Here is a 21,399-nt window from a genome sequence, read left to right on the forward strand (position 1 = left end):
ATTTGTCTTTCTATGACCTATTTCATTTAGCCCAATACCTTCTAGGTATTGCAATATCCATGTTGTTGCAAATGGGAAGATTTTATCCCTTTTTATGGCTGAGTAGTATTTTTTTTTTAATTTTTATTTATTTATGATAGTCACACACAGAGAGAGAGAGAGAGAGAGAGAGAGAGGCAGAGACACAGGCAGAGGGAGAAGCAGGCTCCATGCACAGGGAGCCCGACGTGGGATTGGATCCTGGGTCTCCAGGATCAGGCCCTGGGCCAAAGGCAGGCGCTAAACTGCTGCGCCACCCAGGGATCCCAGGCTGAGTAGTATTTCATTGAATATATATATATATACCATGTCTTCTTAATCCACTCATCTGTGGATGAATGCTTAGGTTTCCTCAGAAGACAGATCTAGAAGAATATTGCTAAGGCCATTGTTTAAGAGTTTACTTCCTGTTTTCTTTTAGGAGTTTTATAGTTTCAAGTCTTACATTTATTGCTTTAATTTCTTTGAGTATATTTTTTGTGTACGGTTTAAGCAGTCTGGTTTCTTTCTTTCTTTCTTTCTTTCTTTCTTTCTTTCTTTCTTTCTTTCTTTCTTTCTTTCTTTTTGCATGTAAGTGTCTAGTTTTCCCAACATCATTTATTGAAGAGTCTGTGTTTTCCCCATTGTACATGTTTTCCTTCTTTGTCATAGATTAAATGAATAATCTAGAGATTACTCATAGATTAAAATAAACTACATAGGAATGGGTTTATTTCTGGGCTTTCTACTCTGCTCCATTGAAGTATAATGTCTGTTTTTGTGCCAGTATTATATTCTGATTACCCTAGCTTTGTAGTATAGCTTGAAATCTGGGACTGTGATACCTTCTGCTTTGTTCTTCTTTCTGAAGATTGCTTTGGCCTTTCAGGGTCTTTGTGATTCCATACAAGTTCTAGGATTAATTAATCTAGTTCTGTGAAAATTACTATTGGTATTTTGATAGGGAGTACATTGAATCTGTAGATTGCTTTGAGTAGTCCAGACATTTTAACAATGTTCTTTCAAACCCTGAACATGGGGTATCTTTCCATTTCTTTGTGTAATCTTCACTTTCTTTCATCAATGTCTTATAGTTTTCAAAGTATAGATCTTATTTGTTGAGAAGATTAATAATATCTTTGATACATGCCCTGTCACCATATATTTAGTACATGTGAAATTAAATCTTTTCCATTAGAAAAGGATCAGTAACAGTTTGTATTCCTGTGAAACATTACCAGCATTCACTGACAATGTTACCTTGGAAGCTATCTTGAGTCTCTTGCTCTCTGTCACAAGATAGTCTGAGTATATCGGGCCTGCATGTGTATATCCCACAAAAAATTATGCAGATCCATTATTCCATTGGTAACATCATTCTGAGGGGACAGAATGAGCGAGAGGTGACTAGAAAGCTGGAAGCATTGTTAAGGCCTACATCCTCCAGGGGATGAAATTCAGTTTTATAAACATTGAAAGAATGGCCACATTAATAAAATTGATAGGAATTCAGTGTTCAAGAGAGTACTTAGACATGCTCTCCAAAGTAAAGGACAAATTGCTGCATCTTGAATCTCCTACATGAAAGCAAAACCTTATAAAGCCTGACATGCATCTTTGGATTCTAGAGACGCATAAAGCAGGTGAGGCAGAAGTCTACCAGCCTTGTGTGGTGCCTGCAACAGGAGAGAGAACTTCAATAATCACAGCCTGTGGTGTAAGCAGTCCTGCTACCTAGCCTATGTGATCCACCAGGCACTATATGGTTTTAAAAGTGTAAGTGGAGAGGAAAGTTACATTTGGGCCCTTGGTAGCAAGCCTCCATGGGACACTTAAAATGCAGGCCCTGGAATTCTGGAATAGAACCTTGCCATTCAAAGCAAATAATTCCATGCACATTGAGGAATAGCTCTCAGCTCTCCTGGGCCCTGGTGGAGATGGAATGTGTAATAATGCTCACAAAGTGACTATACATTTATACTTTTTTTTTTAACTAGATTATGTTGGACCCACTAACCTACAAATCTGAATGGGTCTGATATTAATTGGTACATTGTAAGATGGAAATTATACCTCTAGGTCTAAGCCTCACCTAGATCAGAGGTCATGAGAAGACTGCACACCACCTACTAACACTGCTCCTCACCTAGCTTTCACCTAAAGCCATGTAGGAAATCTTATATGGATCAATTGGAAAAGGAGAGAAAAATCTGAAGTTGGTTTATAGGTGGGTCAGCTAAGTTTCTGGGTACAAGCCAAAAAAAGATGTTATCTGCATTGCAGCCACATGAAAAAGTGATCTTAAGAGACAGTGGAGGGGGGGGACAGAAAATATTCCTAGGTGTAGTATTATGAGCAGTGCAGCTGGTTATACACCTTGTGTAGAAGGAGAAGTGGCTCAGGGTGAGAATATTTATTATTCTTGGCAGTGGCCACCTTGCTTTATCTTCCAGATAAAGAATTGGAAGATGAATGACAAGCAGGTATAGAGTATGGATGGACATATAGACGGGGGCATAGAATGTGAAGAATTTTGCATCATTCCATATCAATTGCAAGAAAACACTCATTTGTTCAGCACACCAAATGTTCAGCACAGCCAACCGGTTGGCATCAGCTAATGTATGCCATTGGTTAACCCAGAACTGACATGATGGGAACACGAGTAACATGGCTGTAGTGGCCCAGACAGAGGCTATGCATCTCATAGCATTTTCTCCTCCTTATAAAGACTGTTCCTGTTACTACTTTCTCAAGTTGTCAAGTAATATAAAAAAATCAAACAAAAAGCCACTGAGCTTCCAATATGGTACCGTTCCTTGGGGAGACCAACCGGATTCTTAGTAGAATTGACCACATTGAGCCCATTCCATCCTAGGATGGCCTGCAGTTCTTCTTTGTAGAAAAAGATGCCTATTTCAAGTATGGCCATCATTATCTGATAGCTTGTAATGTTTAATCCCTCCAGGCATGGAATAACAAACTGTAGCCTTCAACTAAGAGACCTACTTAATAACAAGGAGATTGAAAGTGGGCCATAAGCATGGAAGAAGCAACCAGTTATGTAGAATGCTAGAATGGCCTCCTAGTAATGTTAGAGCTAAAGTGTTGGCTCAGAGAAAATATTTTGAAATAATGGGGATCTGTATCTTTGAAGATACAGTATATTTATTAAATCACAGGCTCTTGTAGTGCTCTGCATTCCCAGAAGGAAGGATATGTAGATCTAGTAATCAGGATGAGAGGTGAACACCAAGTAGATTATTGCCCTTGGTATTCACATTTCAACCACCTGGTTGAGCTGCTGTTCCCATTGCTAGGCAAAGGTTGTAGAAGGCCTGCACAGGAAAGGCATGCAGGGCATGAACTTAATTTCTAGTAGAACAGGGCTAATACTATCACAAGTAAAAAAAAAAAAAAAAAAAGTATTTTTTTCCTTTCATGATAACCCTTTGGCTACAGATCATGCAGGCTTTGTAAAGAAGCAGCTGCTCAGATAATAACCTTTGGCCATGATGCAACCAATTAATTACTGTGTCATCCCATAAAAGGCTCCACAGAGCCATGTTGTCTTTGGCATATTAGCTGTCTCAAAATTATGGTAATATTCCAATGAGTCAACCTCGCATACAAATTTACAAATCACTGCTTTCTCCCACCTTCCCCTCAAAGCCCAATTATCTGTAAAGCAGATCAATCTCCAGATGATAAAAGCTGTGGATTTTACCAAACATAATTGTGATTGCATAACTCTTTAAAAATAATACTCTGGTGTTGTACAACCACAGAAGCTTTAAATATATATATATAATATATATTTTTATGTATATGTATATAAATTATATGTATATAATATGTATGTATATATGTATATATTTTTATGTATATTTTATGTATATATATGTATATACACACACACACACGCACACACACATACACATTATTCATGAAGACTCTTGGTAACTGGTATGATGGGGACCACCATCCGGCAACATGAAAGGAACACTCAGGATCCATATGACTGGCCTGAGTTCTGTGCTGAATTAGTTTTTACTTCACAATTCACAACCAGAACCCAAATTCATTCTTTCATTGTAATTTTACTACTTTATATGATGTTTTGATAAGATTACACCATCTAGGGCTGCCTATGGCAGGCCCTGCAAGGGAGGACCTTTTCAAACTTTAAAGATCACATGACTAAGCACAGATTTTTATTCATTGGGGTTGGGATGAAGCCTGGAATTCTGTGTATCTAGCCAAGTTCCGAGGTGTCATAGATACTGATGATGTCTGAAGGACAATTTAAGTAGAAAGACTATAGGGTCTACTAATATTCTTTGGACAACTTTCTCCCTATTAACAGAAAGATTTTCTTTGTGCCCATGTTTTCCCTATTTGAATCAAGGATAAATCCTAATTGTTGAAATTTGATTATGATAGTTTTGTTCCCTTGACAGTGATCGGTTAGAGACAATCATAGGGGAGTTCTGGCCAATAAGGTGTGAGGGGGAAATCAGCTACAATCTTCCGGGAAAATATTTTTCACACTTCAGAAGGAGACATGCAAGATCTCTTCTCTGCTTTTGTATGCTCTTATTTCTGAATATGTTGGGTGGAATTACTGTAGTATCTTGGAAGCATCCTGCAGATGAAGTCAGCACAGAGAGAGGTCAGAGTCAAGATAATGAGAGAAAACTCAAGCAGCATGTCTGTTATCATGCTGTCTTTGGACGTGTCCTTATCTGAAATACTTGAATGTTGTTTAAGACAATTGAAACCAGGCTTTGAAAATTACCTTGACTACAGAAGAACATTTAGAAATCATTTTAATTAAACTCTGTATCTTATATACTAGGTTTATGTCTTTGGACATGTTTTGGTTTGCTCCTTTATAAAGCAGAGATGATTGTAATAGTGACCACCATATAAGACTGTCATGATTTTTAGATAGGATTCTGCTTGTTAGCTGTTTATCACACTGCCTGGTGTATATTGCATGTTCTAGGAAAATGATAAATGATTGTCTGTATTCTATTTGTGTACTACTAGTGTTGAGGAATTCACTAACTTATGTGATAGCCTTTTCTGTCATTGGGCACTCTCTTTTGTTCAAAAAGGATCTTTTCTTTTCTTTTTTTTTTTTTTAATTGAGTTAAAGTCTATTTTCCTCTTTCTTTCAAGCTTTAATCCTGGCTTTGACCTGTGGAAGTACAGGGGATAAGCATGACCTTCTTGTTCATGATAGTCTACAAATAATTTTAATGACCCACTTCTAAAACACTCTCTTTTCTGGCTAAACCTCATTAGGCCTTTCAAATGTTTCTCCTATATCATGGTTTCTAGATCCCTTTCTATCCCACCCTGTTTTTCTGGATTTTGTTCATTCCAGCTAAAGATTACATACTTAGTAGTACCTTTTTTCTGCTCCACAGCTAGAGCTGTGGCTCATAGTTCTGCTTCTAACAGTAAAAGATCTGTGTTGCTTACATGCAGTTTTAAATTATTTGATTTAAACTTTACAATATCCTGTTTGCATGTCCACTCTATTTACTTGCTCTTGAGTGGTCTGCCTTAAATTGGGTATGCACTGAGGGCAAAAGTAATCTATAATTCAAGCATATATTCCTGGTTTGTCCATGATGATACTGTTTTATTCCTAATGTCTTGGTGTAATTATTAACCACTCCTTTTACTTTTACTTTTAAAAGTATCTCTGTTTAAGGATAAAGTATATGGGGCACCCTAGTTATAAGCTGTACACAGATTTTTATTTATTTAACATTTTTTAAAAACTTTGTTTTAATTCCAGTTAGGTAACATATAGTATAATATTAGTTTCAGGTGTACAAGGCAGTGATTCAACACTTCCATACATCACCCCATGCTCATCACAACAAGTGTGCTCCTTAATCCTCATCACCTATTTCTCCCATCCCCTCATCCCCCTCCTCTGATAATGATCTGTTTGTTTTCCATAATTAGAGCCTGTAGAACAGGGTATGGTGGTTCCTCAAAAAGTTAAAAAAAGAACTACCACCATCTAACAATCACACTACTAGGTATTTACCCAGAGAATATTAGAACCCTAATTCAAAAGGATACATGCTATCTTTACAGCAACATTCTTTACAATAGCCAAATTATGGAAGCAGCCCAAAAGTCCATCAACTGATTAATGGATAAAGAAGATTATTACGCAATGTAATAATATTCAGCCATGAAAAAGTATGAAATATTGCCATTTTGCAACAACATGGATGGAACTATAGAGTGTGATGCTAAGGGAAGTAAGTCAATCAGAGAAAGACAGATACCATATGTTTTCACTCATATACGAAAATTAAACAATAAAACAAATGAGCAAAGGGGGAAAAAGGCAAATCAAGAAACTGTAAATAGATTTTTAATTAGGGATTTGTGACGGATCCATTAAAAGACTATGGAGTTTGAATCAACGACCTAAAGTTCACGTCTTTAGATGACATGTCATGTACGGAGCACATAATGTGGATTACCAGCTCTGGTATTTTCCAATACATTTTCTATTTTACCATCCACAATTTCCAGACCCCATCACGATTCTTATTTCTCTCAAGAGATACAATTTATTATTTTTTTCTGTTGTTGAAGAGTCAGCCCCTAATATCACTTAGGGCATGAATGTAGGAATCTCCATGACTCATTCCATTCTCCCAGGGAATGGCTACTGTAGTCTGAAAAGAAAAATACAATCAGTGACTAATGTAATCACAAGGAAAGTTTCTACTCTGTGTTAATTGCTAAATAAACCATAACCTGCAAAGAAAACCCTATTTCCACCTAATGCAATTCGGAGGTTTTCCAGGTGGCTTTTATATTTGTGATGGAACTCAAAGTTTCAGAAAACTTTACAATAGGCTCAAACTGTCAACTTTATGGAAATGAAAAATTGTCAAGTTGAATTCCATTCTGAGCAGTGCAGAAGGGTGAGTGCTCAGTTTGAATGCTATTAGGTACGGTATCCCCACAGCCACCTGCTTTTTGCTTGTAATGAACAAATCAGTACTATGTTAAAATGAGACTTCCACCCTTGAATAGGATGGATAGTTGTGCAGTTAAGTGGATATCTGACCTAAGAAATAAATATCTTGCAAAAGGGAAATGATGCATCTTTAAGTTACTCTTAGCAAAAGATAGAATTTTTTTTCTCTTATTCTTCCCTGGTATTCAAAATAGTGTAATCGAATTGTGTTTTCTTCTTTGAGGCATGTAATAGAGTGGAAATGGAGATTTTGAGAACCAAATTCTCATTAGTAATTGAAACACATATCCAATATTATTCCATGTAATTAGAGCTACAATACTGATTTCGATTTTGTATGGTTAGCCAAATATTCTCAGAAAACACATTAATTAGTTACTTTATGATAATGAAAATGTACTATTATAAATACGATTGTAACAGTTTTTGCTTCTTTTTTAAGAGGTGACTGAATTCTAAAACTGCAACAGTGAATAAGATATATTTTATTTTTATGTTTGGCAGAAATGTTTACATTACATAGTAAAACTTGCAGAATTCCCATCAAGGCTGAATTTGTTTTCTTGTGCCCCTGCTGCGCTTGCTACTGGGATAGTACAGCTAAACTGTATGAACTTTTATCTGATATTCAGGGGAATTGGAGTGGAAATTAAGCATCATTCTGGCTCTGGGTAAATTCTCCCATCCCTGGAGATTAGACAGTCTATGATTCAATGAAGCAGGGTTGCAACATTCACAGACTTTTTAAACAAACAGGATAACACGAACAAATAAAAGAGCTGTGTGCTTGTCAACAGCCTTACCATAGCATCACCCTTTGGATCCAGTGAGTGCACATGTTTCAAGATTTGAAAAAAAGATTTGCAAACTTGAGGGGACTTTTTGTGGAACTTTACCATAGTTGGAAAAAAAATCTTAGTAAGAGATGTGTATTAGTTTCCTGATGATTAGGCCTGGGAAAGAGTTAGTCCTAGCCCTTGTACAGGATGGGCATTACACTGAATTTTTTTCTGGAAAGGCAGTCTCCACTAACTGGTCTGGATAAAGGGTTGGCACCAGAGCTGCAGGTGGAAGTGAGGTGCTCCAACCAGTGGGCAGAGCATGGCAGTAGAATTGTAGTGTGGGCAATACAAACTAAGAACCTAGAGAAAAGATTTGGTTTAGCAGAATGGGTTTGAAATTAGAGCCTTAGCTCTGTCATCTCCCAGCTATGTCATATTACTTAACCTCTCTGAGCCATACTTTTCTCATTTAACAAAATGCTGATAATAGAATCTGCTGTATAAAGTGGTTGTGCAGATTAATTAAATCATAGACATAAAGCCCTAGGATCTTGCCTAGCTCAATGCTTAATAAATGGCAATTCTCTGCAGCCCCCAAGGAAGGATATTGGTATGGGCAATGCAGCACCCTAGTCATTAAATGTGAGTAAATTAATTGAAAAATCCAAGCCGTTCGAATCTCTCAGACTAGAATACTGCTAGAGCTGGCTATGTCATTTGCAAGGGTTAGTGCAAAATGAAAATGCAGAGCCCCTTATTCATAAATTTAGATTTTCTTTTTTTTTAAGATTATACTTTTATTTATTCATGAGAGACACAGAGAGAGACAGAGAGAGGCACAGACACAGGCAGAGGGAGAAGCAGGCTCCATGCAGGAGCCCGACGTGGAACTCGATCCCGGAACTCCAGAATCACTCCCTGGGCTGAAGGCAGGTGCTAAACTGCTGAGCCACCCAGGGATCCCATAAATTTCGATTTTAAAGACCGTCATTACAGAATTAAATCAAGAGCAACGTACTTCTAAGTGTGGGGTCTGGCGCACCTGCACAGTTTGGGCGCCACGAAGCTGGTCTTGGCTCTACAGTTACTTTCCAACTGTTCTCCCTGCATTCATTCTTATTCATCTATAATGCATTCTTCCCACAGCAGATGGGGTGAACGTCTCAATTCATAAAATAGATCCTGTGACAACATGCTTTAGTCATAAACTGAGAAGAAGTAGAACATAACAAAAGCCACATAGCACAATGGTTAAGTGGGTGGGTTCTGAAGCTGGACATTCCTTTCTTGGCTGTTTTGATCTTATCTGTGATCTTGAGCAAATGACTGAAGTTCAGTTGATTGTGTTCTAAAATGGGCAGGATAATAAATACCCACCTGGATAGAGATATTGTAAGGATTAAGAGAAATAACTCATGTGAAGCATTTGGAATATTGTTGGGTACACAGAAACCACTTTAATAGACACTAGCTACTATTTTGTGAAGGAGAACTCTGCTTTAAGGGTGACATTAATGTGGCCCACCAGCTGTCTGCCACCTACCTAGCTCTGCCATCTAGCTCATCTCCTTCTGTTTTTGTCTTTTCTTGACCAATGAGGCACACTCATTGTTTTGTTATCTAGTTCCTCAGGTTCATCAGTCTTTTTTATTTATATATTTATTTATTATTTTTTTGCTCCAGGTCTTTTTTTTTTTTTAAGATTTTATTTATTCAGGGGAGACATGGAGAGAGAAGCAGGGACACAGGCAGAGGGAGAAGCTCCATGCAGGGAGCCTGATGCGGGACTTGATCCCAGGCTCCGGGATCACAACCTGAGCCGAGGGCAGATGCTCAACCACTGAGCACCCAGGCACCCCATGCTCCAGGATTGTGTCTACAAAGAATGCCTTTTTTCACCTCGATGTTTTAGATCTGACCTCAGGTATTCCTTTCTTAGGGAAGACATCGATATAGCACTAGTCTAAATCCGCTCCCTCTGTACTATGTAGTTCAATGCCGTGGTTATTTGCTTGGTAGCACTTTTCATTGTTGGAACTTAAATATTTTGTTACATGTTTGTTTCATGTCTGCCTTCCCATGAGGGTAGAAGACCACATGTGATGTGTTTAACAGTTTATCTCTGGCACTCAGCAAAGTGCCTGGCACATGGAAAGCAAGCAATAAGTATCTGTCTAATAAATAAATGAACAAAGAATGGCACACACTTAGAAAGGAGGGTCATTTGGATAAATGAGGAACCTTGGCTAAGAAGCAGAGGTTGGGACTAACATAAAATACTAGGGAGCCTAGTGGAGAAGGAATATTAACACTGCAAATGATTGCTTAAATAATTTCCCTTGGCGATGACAGTGACTCTGTTTTGAGTCCTTGCTATGTACCAGGTCTTCTACATTACACATTTAACTCATTGAAGCTTTACGAAAATTCTAAACATGACATAGGACATGCTCTCCTTTTTGCACAGCCTAGGTGTGGTGGAACTGACATGTGAATTTGTTCCCTTGATTTTGGCCCAAGTTGTAGTTGGGAGCTGACATGCTTATGTTTGTTACTCATTTTTTTTATAATAAATTTATTTTTTATTGGTGTTCAATTTGCCAACCTACAGAATAGCACCCAGTGCTCATCCCTTCAAGTGCTCCCCTCAGTGCCTGCCAACCAGTCACCCCTACCCCCCAGCCTCCTCCCCATCCACCACCCCTAGTTCGTTTCCCAGAGTTAGGAGTCTTCCATGTTCTGTCTCCCTTTCTGATATTTCCTACTCATTTCTTCTCCCTTCCCCTCTATTCCCTTTCATTTTTTAAACCTCCTATCCAGTGCTATCTAGTTTAGTCTCTTATCCCATTGATAGATAATTACTGAATCTTTTTTATTTTTTTATTTTTTTAAGATTTTATTTATTCATGAGAGACACAGAGAGAGGCAGAGACACAGACAGAGGGAGAAGCAGACTCCCTGCAGGGAGCCCAATGTGGGACTCGATCTCAGGACTCCAGGATCACGCCCTGGGCCAAAGGGAGGTGCTCAACCACTGAGCCACCCAGGCATCTCAATTATTGAATCTTTAAAATCAGCAGTATAGATATGTAGCTTAATACAACAAAATGGACCAATTTAAATGTACAGCTTGATGAGTTCTTCTTGATGAAGTCATGAAACTACCATCACCACAAAGAGTTGCTTTCTGACCCTTGACAATTGACCACTTTTCTTAACCCTGGCCTCTGACCTTCTAGTTTTCTTTCCTACCATTCTGGTTTTCCTTTTCCTGAAGGAAGCATAAATGGAAGGAGAGTTTGAAGTCTTTTGTGTACAATTTTATTCACCGAGCAGAGTGGTTCAGATTCATTTGTGTTGTAGTGATGGCATAGTTCATTTCTTTCAACTCTCAAGTAGTATCCATGGCATACATATGCCACATTCTCATTACCCATTTACCAGCTGAGAGATACTTTGGTTGACTCTAGCTTTGGGCTAATGTGAATAAAGCTGCATGAACACTGGTGTCGAGGCCTTTGTGTAAATATGCAGATATTGCCTTTTAAACAGTGATGTAAGTGTATTTAAAATTGAACAGGAACTAGATTTTTAATGACATTATTTAAGGTAAACCTTTAAGTGAGACCCCTTAGCAGTTAGTTTTTCTTTTTCTTTTTAAGATTTTATTTATTTTTTCCTGAGAGACATAGAGAGAGAGAGAGGCAGAGACATAGGCAGAGGGAGAAGCAGGCTCCATACAGGGAGCCCAATGTGGGACTCGATCCCAGGATTCCAGGATCATGGCCCGGGCTTAAGGCAGGCACTAAACCGCTGAGCCACCCAGGGATCCCCAGCAGTTAATTTTTCAACCCTATGTGATCTCTCTTCTCCTTCTTTTGTCCCTTCTTGCTTTATACTCTTCTTTTTCTTCTTCTCCTTCTTCTTCTTCATCATCATCATCTTCTTCTCCTCCTCCTCCTCCTCCTTTTGCTATAGTTGGATGATTTTTTAAAAAATTAATCTGTCAACAACTGAAACCTACTCCTGTGAGCATGAGTTCACCAGTTTCTCCCTGAAGATGTATTTTTTGTTTATTATTGAAGGACAGATGATACACAATGTTACATTACTTTCAAGTGTGGAACATAGTGATTTGACATCCCTCTGTGTTATTCTGTGCTCACCACAGTGTAGCTACATCCTGTCACTGTGCAATGCTATTACAATACTATTGACTATATTTCCAATGCTGTATGCTCCAGTCCCATGACTAATTTATTTTATAACTGGAAGTTTGTACCTCTTCATTGCCTTTACCTATTTTGCCCATGTTCTCACCCCTTCCCTTTGGCAACCACCAGTTTGTTCTCTGTATTTACAGGGATATTTTTCTGCTTTTTTATTTGATTAATTCATTTGTTTTGTTTGTTTTAGATTCCACTTATAAGTTAAATCATATGGTTGATCGCTCTGCTAAATGGAAATTTTTCCTTCCTGTTTTTTAAAGACCATGATTTCAAAGCCGTGAAAGGCAATATCAAAAATCAGTAACTTAAATACCTTGGAAATTGCTTTTTCTTGTCTGCAGAATCTTTTGTTCAATTAAATAATGGTACTATGTAGTAATGATTTTTTAAATTTCCTTAGTATTAGCAGAAAGCTTGCTTTAAGTGAAGCTGGGCAGGATTTACAAGCTTGCAGTGTGTCTGCCTGTGTCTTCAAGCACAGAGAAATAGAACCATTCACAAGGTGAAGTTGCATGTCTTGTGAGTAGCTGTAAATGGGAATGGAGGGCAGAATGACAGTTCTTATCCATAATACATGTTTTCCATGGTGCAGTAGTACCTCTGCCACAAAGAGCTTTGTCCAATTATACAATCAGGAGGAGGAGAATGAAAGAGAGAAAAAGCCAGTTGGAAAATAAAAGATAGTTTAGTGCATTTCAGATATTAATGCATCCCAGACATAATTCACCTTCATCCAGTTTATCCCAAGTTTTTTAGTAATGAGATATTAATAGAGGTAATTCGGCTCCAGACATCAATGTGAGTCTCATTGGCTATGATGTATGAAAGCTGAGAAGAAGCAAAAATGAAAGATGATTTTTATTATTCAACATTTCCAGGTTCCAGAGCATATCACATTGTCATTTCTCCTTGTTTTAACATAAAGGGAATCACTAAGGATTACCTGAAACTGACCAGTGCTCTTTCTTGTGTACTTTGACATTCTGGAGCTGGGTCTGTGGGAGGAGAGATGCTAGATTAATAGGGAATCGGCAGGTCTTTTTGTGACAGCAGGATTTTGTGACAAGGTGGAGCTTATCAGGGGACCAATCGTGAGAGGGATTTCAAAGACTTAACTCCCAGCTGTAACTCTTACAGTAAGGCATTCCATGAGAGTGCCTCATAATTCCCAAAGCCATAATGTGTACCTTATATTAGGAATAAATTAATACCCAGGGGAATTTGGATGCTATTTAGAAACTACTTAGAGGTCTTTTAAAGAAGATAATTGGCTAAAAAGGGGCTATTTCTAAGTAAATACAGTATGAGAAAGGTCAATTGTGGATTTTTATGAGTAATAATGACATGATTTAAAGCTCATTCTTTGAGAGAAAATACACTTTATTTTTTAGATTTAATTTTTTAAGTAGGCTCCATGTCCCATGTGGAGCTTGAACTCAAAACACTGAGGCCAGAAGTCACACACTCTACCCACTGAGCCAGCCAGTTGCCCCCAAAGCAAGCTTTTGAGTAAGACTAAAATCCTTAAAATTCCTTTTTGTAGGTGATTTTCCCACAAATGAATCAGTATTTTTTTAGCCATATTAGTTGTCTTTGCATCTCTTATTTCTTTTGTCTGGCCAGCGGCTCAGAATGAGGCTTTCTTTTGTACAAAATGGTGTCTATGTGTGTCCACTTCAATAGATGTTGGCAAAGAGCTCTCAGACATTTGCTTTCCCAGCCGACTCCATTCTCTACCTCTAGTATCCTACAAAAGTCAATTGTTTGTATGTTTCATATAAATTCCAGCAAGTTCTATTTTTATGTCCACATGCATATTAATTTCCCTCGATTTTGAGTGTGACATTATGGACCTTTTTATACTATAAATAGAGGAAACCAATTTTGTTTTCAAAGTAATCCAGCTCTAGGAAAATGTGATGTGGAGAGACACAGTTTTTGTTTTTGTTTTTTAGAGAGAGAGAAAGAAGATGTGTGCATAAGAGAGAGCATGAGCAGGGCAGTGGGAGAGGGAGAAGCAGACTCCCCACTGAGCAGGGAGTCTAACGAATCAGGGCTCTGTCCCAGGACCTAGGGATCATGACCTGAACAAAAGGCAGATGCTTAACTCACTGAGCCACCCAGGTGCCCCGAGAGCAGTATTTAAAAGGTTATACTTCTTAGGCTTAATTCTCTAAAATTCTCATAAGCAGAATGTGATGCAGGGAAATACCAAAAGAAAAACTCACTCTAAGTTCCAAAGCTGTCCCAATACTTATTTAATTATAGAAGCAGAGATATCAAACTGTGAGTGGGGACCGCTCGATCTGTAACACTTACTACTAGCAAGAATTTTGACCTAAAACCACAGTGTAGTCCCTTGGGCAGCAGGTAGGAATATGTAGAAAACAAATTTGCTCGGATTATTAGTCATATTAGTTGAAGCACCCTTTTTACATTCCTATGGTCTGCAGGCTTTGGTGAAGGATGTCCAGCCTGGATTACTTGAGGTACAAAGAGAGTTTTCCTCTCTGTCTAGAAGATCACTGATAGCCTGATCCCCTCAGGTTGAGTGAGACAAAGGCCTCGGACCCACCTTGTCTTGTCAATCTCAGGAAGCCAGAGAAAGGGAATAGGGAGGAGCATAGGCCTCTCATGACAGACTGCTCCTTGGTTCAGAGGGCTGCCCTATCTTGCTCCTTAAGACTCATGGAAGAAGATATATACAAAGAGAGAAGAGGTATCTGCCCCAGTATAGTTGCCTCTGCTCCTGGTAAATCCTATTCTCTAATCCATCCCAGTAAATGTTTGCTGTATTGATAAATCAGTAAGCAGCAGTCTCCCCATGAGGGGTAGAGTGAGAAAGCAAGCAAGTTTTGAACATAGATGGGTTTTCTGAGCTTTGACTGCAACACCATCACCCATCCACTATTACATTTATACCAAAGGCTTTTTTAAAAATGTTGACATGAATCACAGCTGTAGAAATATTTATTCATCTGTGCTCTGTTGTTTCTGTTACTTATTTAAACTTTATTCCAGGGATTTGATAATGAAAAAGATAAGTAAAACCACACCTTTGAAACCCTATAATGCTCCATCAGATTTACATTTGGGCCATCCACTATCTTTTTATACCCATCTATATAGACAGAGCTGTAAAGCATCTAAACAGATGTCACTCTCAAAGCCTAGTGTCTTCACACAATTTCCTGACTCTCTGATGTAGCAGTTGGTAGTGTTCATCAGTAGCTAAAGAATAACCTGGATTTTTTTTTCTGGGCAAGAAATTTTTATGTTTTAATCAATTTATGTGGCTGCCCATTAGTTTGTAAAATATTCAGTGATTAGTCTCAACTAATATATGTATCCATAGCTCTTACATGATGTCAGGAATCAATTTTATTTTCAATTTACCTTAAACTTCAGTTTAATAAAATGTATAGATCTCTGGTGGTGGGAAGAAAGATGCCAGAATTAAATGATAGGTCCAGAGAAAGGAGTTTAAAACTGTTTTCCATACATTAAAACTTCTGAATGGCAGTGTGATATAATCTGGTAGTTATAGACATTGAGTATAATCTGGTAGTTATATACATTTTCTTTCTGTAAACATCACTGGAGTTGAAGTCATGAAGCTGATGACAAAATGATGTTCTATCTGCTTCTGTATGTCATTTGGGCTGACTATGACTGCCTGCCAGTGATTATACCTTTTTAAATCTCCGTAAAGAAAACTTTTGTTTTGTTTTGTTTTGTTTTTTTCTTAATGCAAACCGAATTCACACAGAGTACTGTGGCATGTTTCTTCAAACACCTAGCCTTCAAGAACTTTCCAATTAATAAAGACTTGGGAAATGTTTTCTGGAATTAATGAGGTTTTTCAAGACACATGCCATTGAATGCACAGCTCCTTGTTTCTGTTGCTATTTATACTACCTCATGGAGATTTTACTGTTAGGTTTTTTTTTTTTTTTTTTTGGTAAGCTCTGCATGAAGTCACTTATAAAAATGAAACTTCCTTTTAACTGTTCTAATCTTATATATGGAACAAGCTAAGTGCTTAGTAAATTGAATAAATACTCCACTGCCAGTATTAAATAAAATAATTTAAAATGTACTTCAAAATGGTGAAACACAGTCATGTAGTATTAAGAATAGGAAGTAGTAATTTTAGAGACAGAACATTCTACAGGGATAATCTTAGGAATTAAATAAATTTAGGAGCTTATTTAAAGAGTAAATAAGCTCTAACAGGAGTAAACTGTTACTCTACAATCACCAAAATATTTCAACATAATTTTTGTTCAGTCTAATCAATTTTATTAAAGAAATACTTCTTGGAAATCTATGACTTGCATCCCATCTTGGTAGTTAGATAGTCATTATTCATGGCTTAATTACTTGGTTTCCAGTACTAATACCATTCTTTTCTGGGTTGCATCTCATCTTACTATCATTGTTTTCTACCAAAGTACATCATTAAATGAATTATTGCTGAGTCTTTCATGTCTGACAAAGTTCTTCACTACTTTGCCCACAGACTTAATGATATTTTAGCTGGATATAGAATTATTAGCCTGTGGATACAATTCCATCTAGAGCTTTCATGGGTTCCATCCTTAATATTTAGAAACCATAATGGCAGGATGATCAATACTAAAGTCCTTTTTAGTTTTTGGTGGGTAAGCATTTTTCCTGCTCATTCTCTGGAATATTTTAGGCCATTCTTTTAATCTAAGTTTTCTGAAATGCCAAATTCTAGGTGGTGCAGTTTTGGTCATTCAATTGTTTTTTTCATTGTGAAAATTAAGATCTTAGCTTTGGATAATTTTTAATTTATTATGTGATTATTTTCTTATTCATGTTCATCTTTCTAGAACTTTATTTGGAATGCAAAATAAATAATTATCTGTGAACTTCTTAAATTGCTCCTCAGTATCTCTTACATTTTTGTTTTCCTTTGCCTTCTCCAACCATTTTTGTTCTTTTTTAGAATTGTCTTTTTCATTTTCTTCTTTTTTGAATTCTTTTTCTTTAAATGGTACCTATTTATATACATTTTAAGAACTTAAAAAAATCAATGAATGCACAACACAGACTTGAAAAAATAAATCTCCTTTCTCTTTGTCTGCCATTAGATACATCTTCATTTTTACCCAAATGGGAGCTTACTATGATAAGCAAGTTTTTCAGTCTTGTGGGCTTTTTTCCTCTTAAAGTATTTTGGAGATAATTCCATCATAACCTGTATAAATCCACCTCTTATACCATTGTATGTCTCTAATATAATCTGCTTTCTCAATTCAGTCTTGACAATCACATACGTATATTTTAGTTTTGGGCTTCCATAAGTAATGTTAAAATTTTCAGTCAATTATCTTTTTGTATAAACTGTGCATGCCTATAAAATAAAATCCAGAAGCAGAAATACTAAGTAATAAAATTCTTGTATTTTAGTACTGTGGTATATATTTGCTTAATATTTTATTGAGTTTCTTTCCAGAGAGGATACACAAATTTATATTCCTATGAACAATGAATGCCTGTTTCCCCATATTTGCCAATGCTGGGTATTAATTTGCTTTTTTGATATATGCTGTTCATAGTGGTAAAAACATAGCCTTTTTGTTTTGGTTTGCAGTTTTTCAATTATGACTAAATTTGAACATTTCTCAAGTACTTCAGTGCCATTTGTGGCTTTATTTTTCCTGCATTTGAAATGTCTTTTACATCTTCTGCCCATACTTTTCCCTAAGAATTTGAAATTTTTCCTCAGTGATTTGGGACCTATTTATACAGAATAGAAATAATTTTGTATATCTCACATGTTTACTATTCTTCTGGTTTGTAATATGTTTTAAAGCCAGTCTTTTGCATATTTTTGGTATGTGATTTCAATTTTCTATGAAGTCAAACATATCAATTTTGTCTGTTATGGCTTTCCTTTACAGTTTTGTTTTTCAGTTTATTTAAGGAACTCTACACCTCATGTAGGGCTTGAACTCATGATCCTGAGATCAAGAATTACTTTTCTGACTGAGCCAGCTGAGCACCCCTTTTATGCCCTAACTTAAATTATCCACACTCTAAGATTAGCATATGTATCTGGAAACTATATATATAATATGTGTGCATGTATATATATATATACACACAATATGCACACACACATATATAAATCATACAAACACAGGTGATTATCCTTTTAAAGCTAAAGCTAAAAAACAGGATCATCAGGTTTTTTTTTAAAGCAATAGATATTACTTGAAATTTTCTTCAGTGCATTATTTATCAGAAACATAACCAGTTTGATATTAAAAGTGTTTTTAGTTTAAGGTAATTTTCTGCAAATTTTGGTACCTAGCCTATATAACACACATGCATGCTTTAAATATGCCTATAAATTAAGCATGAGGCAACTAATTAGGTGTCTTTAAGATGAAGACTTCAACTGTCTTCTCTCAAGGGTATATGCTTGAGAAAATTCTAAAGCTGTGAAAAAAATAAGAGTTATGGAAACCCCTGATTTTAGCCTCCCTAAATGTAGCAGGTATCTCATATCCGCAACATGGGCAGTTATTCTACCTTATGCATTGCTCACAGACATAGGAGTAAGAAGACTCAAGTCCGGGCAGCCCGGGTGCCTCAGCGGTTTAGCGCCTGCCTTCCACCCAGGGCGTGATCCTGGAGACCTGGGATCGAGTCCCATGTTGGGCTCCCTGCATGAAGCCTCCCTCTGCTTGTGTCTCTGCCTCTCTCTCTCTCTCATTCTCTGTCTCTCAAGAATAAATAAAATCTTAAAGAAAGAAGACTCAAGTCCAATTTCTTTGGTCCGTGGACTGTGTGTCAGGCACTGTAGTGAGCTCTGGACATGCAGCCTCATTTGCTGAGCTGCATAATAGCTTGTTCTGATAGGTAGTATTGCCTATGCCATTTTACAGTACACCCAAACTTGCAGGCATTATGTAATTATCCAACATCATGCATGTAATAAGCAGCAAGAAAAGAGCAGATGGGAAATCTTCCTGACTCTGTAGCCTTCTTCACTTACTGTTTATTTCATACCACCTAATGTTTGTTCATGTGGCTGTAAACTTTTGAAATGGGGATTCAGGAAGGAAGTCGCTAATTTGCTGGGGCTAAGTCTCTTTATCATAATTAGCTCCAAATTTTTTAGTCTTGATATTTCATAGTCTTTAAGATGAAGGAAATTGCTACCATTTTGTGGTCTACTAGAAGATACTATACATTGGGTTTTGTATTTAAAGTAATTAGGGATTCAGACTCTAGGCTTATATGGGCCTGAATTCACAGCCTGTGTTTGATCTTAATGGTTATATGACATCAGGCAAATTAATTAACCTTTAAATCCCATTATACTATCTCTTAAGAAATGAGATTAGTAATAGCACCTATTTTAAGAGCTTGCAAAGGATGTTAAATGAACATAAGCTTTTCCAGAACAAGGAGTTTTGTTTTGCTCATTGCCATATCCTAAGTACCTAGGAAAGTGCCTATACATAGTAATTGCTCAATAAATATTCATTGAATAAGTATCACAAGCGCTTATTGCACTGCCACTGGATCTGTCACTGTTAGTGCAAATAATAATAGTATATACATTTAAAGTCCTCTTTCAGTGAGGAGGATGTGAGATTCTTAGTTAAATAAAAAATTTTTCAGTGAAAATTAGCAGAGATGACATTCTATGAAACCCATTTCCTTACCATCCATCAGCCTTTGCTGCTTTTATGCATCAGAAGGATGTTTACCCTCTCCTCATTGATTAAATAAAGGAAGAAAAGACAATTGGTGACACAGTTTATTTAAATCTGTAATGTTGAGTAATGATATTTCACTTTAAGTAGAGCTTTGCAAAATGCTGCAATTGACTGAACCAGTTTTTAAGGATGCAGAGCTGAGTATATTTCACAGAGGGAGACAATGGGGGAGAGAGTTTTTAAGAACTGAAATGTGGTGGTCAAATGCACCTTCCCACTATGAATGTTAGAGTGGGACTTTATCTGTATTCATTCTGGAGAATGTGTTCATTGCTCTGAGTGAGAGCCAACACCTGATCACGATCCCCATTCAAAGGACTCATGTGAATGAATTTAGCCACCAGAGTTAGGTTCTACTGGAGCCAATACACTCTTTCTGTCTTGTTTATTACTGTCGTTCCAGTATTTAGAAGTAAGTAGTCAATAAAATTTAAGTGAAGGACTGAAGCCATTGACAGTCAGCCTTTAGAGTAGTTGTTCCTTTCAAACTAGTCTTTATCAATTGTACACTTTTATTTTCATTGGGGAAATATAAGTAGAGCATATATATTCTAGGGAATTTTGTCAAAAATAAAATAGTTATTTATTATTTATCATACCAATCAGGGGAGATCAATGGACTTTTTGTTCTTGACATACTTAGTTGTGAATTAAAGTGAAAAATGATCATTCCATAGGCATAGATGCACAATAAATCATTAACATATTGTAACTGAAAAAAAATTGAAACCCTTGAAGACAAATGCCCTGTCTTCTTGGATGATCTGCAGCAGGGTTGGAACTCAGAAACTAATCTTTAGGTCAATGTTTTGTTTGTTTGTTTGTTTGTTGTTTTCTAGAATGGCAATCAAATAAATTAGTTTCAAATAATAATCTAAATGTAATAAGTTTATATTTACTATGCTGTAGTGATTTGGACATTTGAAAATGGATATTTATTTTATATTGTTTACCAATATGGGCACAAAACCTGGCATGTTCCAGAACCTGGGAGAATATTTCTGTTCTATGCATGCATGTGTCTTGAGCACGCATGTGTAACTACCTCACATGGGTGCAAGATGAGTTGCATTTGGGATTTAAATCATTGTTTTGTAACCTGACAAGATGCTTTGACAGACAGTTAAGACTGAAGCTACTGTGAAAACTGTTCTCTCATTACTTTCCATTGCTCAATTATTTTGAGCCTTAACCAAAACAGGGATTCATCACCTCCAGAGAGACGTCAGAAGATGTCAAGATGCAGATTTGTCTTTTTTATCCTTGCCTTGCAAATGAGATTCAATTGTCAAAATGACAGAAGATTCAAGCCGGAGAGAAGCCCCCAGTAAAATGTCAGAACTTCATCACGTTATGAGTTGCACCTGGCACATTAATAAGTGTTCATTGATGTTGGGCTTGACCTCAAGCCAATGGCTGGACTTCTGGACAGAAATTTTGCAATTGCTAATCAAACACATGGGACATATAAATTACATAAGGGTATAATTTAAAAGGTATGAGACAGATTCGTTACATCAGCTATTGATTTGTCCTCTTTTGAACTTCAAAGAACTTTTATAGTGTGTAACTTTGTGACATGG

The 21,399-nt window shown here is 36.9% G+C and overlaps 1 long non-coding RNA gene across 2 annotated transcripts in view; it reads left to right on the plus strand.

Moving 5' to 3' along the window:
* The window catches only part of LOC112659718 (uncharacterized), a 247,427-nt gene that overhangs the window by 158,454 nt on the left and 67,574 nt on the right, over positions 1-21,399 (plus strand). The window lies entirely within an intron of this gene.

Source organism: Canis lupus, chromosome 11, assembly GCF_003254725.2.
Source record: "Canis lupus dingo isolate Sandy chromosome 11, ASM325472v2, whole genome shotgun sequence".
Lineage (NCBI taxonomy): Eukaryota > Metazoa > Chordata > Mammalia > Carnivora > Canidae > Canis > Canis lupus.